Below are 4,249 nucleotides of genomic sequence, written 5' to 3'. Positions count from 1 at the left end.
TAGTTTTCCAAATGCACCATGGTGCAAAAATGATTCAATGTTTCTCTGTGGGCTTCATCACCTGAAGTTCTTGTATCTTGTCCGGTAGGTGGTTCCAGAGCGGCGCATATAGGTGGAGCATCTGCTGGATCATGAGTGGGTAATGAAGGGGTACAGCAGCCCTGTGGAATGGCACAGCACATGCCCGGTACAACATCCACCCTAGACGTAGTACAGTGACATGATGGAGATCCACCGTACAGAAGATTGTATCTTTATTATCCTACATACTCATATATTTGTGTCTGTGTGTGTGTTTGTGTCTCAGCTGGATCATCTAGATGAAGAGAGCATCACCGATATGGCTGTGATGTTCAGACAGTCTAACCAAAGCATCAAGCAGCTGGTGTCTGAGGTACATTTCAGTACTTGTATCTGCATCAACACAGATGCTGAAATGTAGACACATATTTATTAATATTGAGGTTCTTGTGCTCCATCTAAAAGAGATGTGTGTGTGTGTGTGTGCGTGTGTGTGTGTGTGTGTCTGCAGTGGAAGTTTGATCAGACCACAGCTACGTATCTTTTGCTCTTGAGAAGGAAGCAGCGCAGTAGTCCAGTGTGTAGCTGAGCGGATGTGTAAGAAATCCAGGTAACATTCCCACAATCAGTGTATTTTACCTGATAAACGCTGCTCTACATGCTCATCTGTCCAAACGCTACAGCTTCTGGAATGTTCTTACACCTCTTCTTGTTTTATTTAGCAGGAGACGTCGGCGTGTGAAAAGGAGGGACGATGGTGGCGCCATCCAATCAGGAAACCTTACATCTCAATTTCACATTTCAACGATTGTAGCAGATGTTTCTCTCTAACCCATCCTCTCTCTCTCTCTTCTTTTACCAGAACGATGCATTTTGGGTATCTGTGTGTGACTGGTTAGAGGAACTCCACTGAGGTGCCGCCCTTGTTGATCCACACAGCTGTATGAGAAGTGTAGAACATGAATGACCAGGATCAACAAGCCTCAAGATCTTATAACATTAAATAAAAAATAAATTATCTCACTGAATATATGAAGGTGCCTGAATGTTCATTTTCACAATAGCTGATTTTTTTCTTAATCATTTTGTGTATGAAGTCAGTAATATGATGTGATCGTTACCACTAAAACTTAATGAACTCATGTCTCCTAAAGTAATAATACACTTTTAACAACCTTTTTAAAATAAATGAGATTACCATATCATATTACTTCTTTACAATTCTTCAAAAATGCCACGAGGGCAACATTTCAAGTTTTTGGGTGTCCACTTTCCTGGCTCTTTCCTGGACCCACGACACCTCCTGTCTGGTGAAGAAAGTGCAGCAGCGTGTTTACTTCTTGAGGAGACTAAAAAAGGACCTTCTTTTTCCTCAAATCCTCACAAACTTTTACCGCTGCACCATTGAGAGCATACTGTCCAACACAGTACACATAATTATACATAATTGAATAAACACTTTATATAAGTTTACCATTCTGTTACTTCATAATCCTACAGTAAAATCCTTAAACTCTTCATAAATATGATGAATTCATATGATAGTTTGATTTGCTTATTTTATGGAGTTTTAAATGTAGCCATTTGCATCGTTTTGCTATCTCATTTGTTTTAAATCATCAAGGTAAAAACAGAAGATGTGGTATTATGAGTAAATTAGACACTTATTTAAATATAGTGGATTTAACTGAAAGCAGGTTTCTTTATTTTTAATACCAAAGGTCTGAATTTGGAACATGTAGATTGTTCTACATTTAGACTAGAACAGACTTTATTTCTGGTACATCTGTGTGCATCAGGACTCGATACGTTTATTAAACTGTAAAACTTCTTTCTGTTTTAATCTCAGTACTAAAGATGCGCACTAAAACTTTATTAATCTCTGTACTAACAGTCAGAGCATCGTACCGTAAAACAGGGTTTAGATGCACACTAAAACTTTATTAATCTCTGTACTAAAAGTCAGAGCATCGTACTGTAAAACAAGGTTTAGATGCGCACTAAAACTTTATTAAGTAGAAATAGCGCGATCTAAATCAAATGCAGCACCCAGTTTCATTTTGTTTGTTTGTAAACTGGGAATTAGTTCTTAATCTGGTCGTGATGTTAGTGAATTAAACCTACATCTCTCTGATGGTCTGACCGATGAGCTGTCTGTTCTGATGTGCTGCTTAAGCTCGGCTAGCTCAGTCGGTAGAGCATGAGACATTTAATCTAAGGGTCGTGGGTTCGAGCCCCATGTTAGGTGAGTGTCTTTATTTAACATCTTCGGAAACCGAAAGTACGTTCCTCCACTTTGGACAGCCGGTCTCTGGTGGCTTATCAGGTGGATATTTGTGCTTGTAGGACTGTTGTTTACTGGATGTTTTCAGTTACTTATTTCCACTATTCTGTGGGATTACACATTGTTGTTGTGTCTCATATATGTTTGATCAACAGACATGGTTGTGCAATAAAGACACTACACACGAGTCACATGACTGGCTAACGTTTAAGTCAGGCTAATAAACACTATAATAGTGTTGCTAGCTATATTTAGCGAGTTTTCCGACCCTCTAGCAACTTTTTCTGGTGTTATTGGAGACTTTTGGAGACTCGGATGTGAAAGCACATATCGTTCTGCAGTTACTGTCCTCACCGAGCAGCGGGTGCTGCTGTTGTTCTGTTGAGCCTATCCCAGCTTTTCAACGGGCGCAAGGCACACAGTAACACCCTGGACAGAAAGCCAGTCCATCACAGGGCAGACACACATACACACACACCCACAAACACACACACACATTCACCTATAGGGCAATTCAGTGTCTCCAATTAACCTGACTGCATGTGTTTGGACTGTGGGAGGAAACCGAAGCTCCCGGAGAACATGCAAACTCCCCACTCTATAAAAGACCTGGACTGCCCGTCTAGGGATCGAACCCAGGACTTTCTTGCAGTGAGGCGACAGGGCTAGCCACCGTGCCCTTATTATATTTCATTAGGCCTATTATAAAATGTTTTAGGTAACATGAAAATGTTTATATTGTTTATTGCATTTCAAAAATAGAAAAAAAAACATTGAATCATGTTTTAAAATGATAGATAAAATATCTTTAAAAGCAAAACTAGTGCAGAATGATACATTTGTATGTATTAATTCAACATTTTTGTTGTATGTGTTTGTTGTCATGAGCAGAACAGTAAAGTGCATCCAGTAAATGATGATGTGGAGACTGTCTGCGCGACAGAAGAGTAAGAAACAAGTCATGATCTGATTTTACATCTTAAAACAGCTGTATGGATAATGAAAATGCAACAATCATGTATTAAAGATTACATTTATGTCCTTTAGTGTTTTTACCCATCATGCTTTTCTTGTGTTTTTGACTCAATGATGCAAAGCTTAACTCTGATTGGTTGTGTCTGCTGAGTAATCAATCAGTGGACATTTAATAGCTTAAACAACAAACATTAGCTGTGTGTAGAAGAGCGTACTTATATACTGCAGGAGTATATACTAAATTACACTAGTATACTGTGCAGTACAGCCAAAATACATACTGTATACTACATAGTGCATAAGTACACACTGTATACTACATGTTGCAAGAATACATACTGTATACTAAAGTGTACTAGTGTAAACTGTATATTTCATTTTGCACCACTGTATACTGTGTACTGAATACAATGCAGCTAACTATATACCAAAATGCATTAGTAATGACATACTATTTTTCAAATCAATGCAGTCTGCAAATGGAGGGGATCGTTCAGGACTCCCCAAAGACTTCAGCCAAAAGCAAAAGCAGTTTCTCTGTCAAGTCATTTCTGAAACGTCTTTTCAGGGTAAGTCATGATCATTTGAGAAGCAAAACTCAAAGATCATATTCAAATACAAGAACTTGGACAGAACTGTGTGTTTATGTTTTCCTGAGTAGAAGAAGAAGAAAATTCCATTAACAGAAGAAAATGTTGAAGCTGTCAGCACTACAGAAAGGTAATAAAAGTGCAGAAGACTGAAAACTTTAGATATATGATTTTTAAGCAACAGATGGATATGAGCAAAATGTTCATGTATTTTTTAAGGTTGTTTATGGCCTTGAGTACAGCTAGACAGCATGTCGTGTTCTATTATATCTTTTATTGTAAAATTCTTTAATTCATAGTTTAAACAGACAGAGAAGTGTAATCATTTCTTCTGTATTGAATATGGCATGTTGTGCTAATTTCCATGTGGTTTATAATG

At 38.1% G+C, this 4,249-nt stretch overlaps 1 long non-coding RNA gene across 1 annotated transcript; it reads left to right on the top strand.

Annotated features, from left to right (window-relative positions):
• The first annotated feature begins 314 nt into the window (after nt 1-314).
• Nucleotides 315-1,041, top strand: LOC134329161 (uncharacterized). Its single transcript, XR_010014816.1, has 3 exons — nt 315-394; nt 533-631; nt 744-1,041. It is a non-coding gene; the product is annotated as an uncharacterized LOC134329161 (long non-coding RNA).
• The last annotated feature ends 3,208 nt before the right edge of the window (nt 1,042-4,249 follow it).

The sequence above is a fragment of the Trichomycterus rosablanca genome, chromosome 15, assembly GCF_030014385.1.
Source record: "Trichomycterus rosablanca isolate fTriRos1 chromosome 15, fTriRos1.hap1, whole genome shotgun sequence".
Taxonomy (NCBI): domain Eukaryota; kingdom Metazoa; phylum Chordata; class Actinopteri; order Siluriformes; family Trichomycteridae; genus Trichomycterus; species Trichomycterus rosablanca.
Note: the sequence above shows the minus strand (reverse complement) of the source record. Positions and strands in the feature narration are given on the sequence as shown.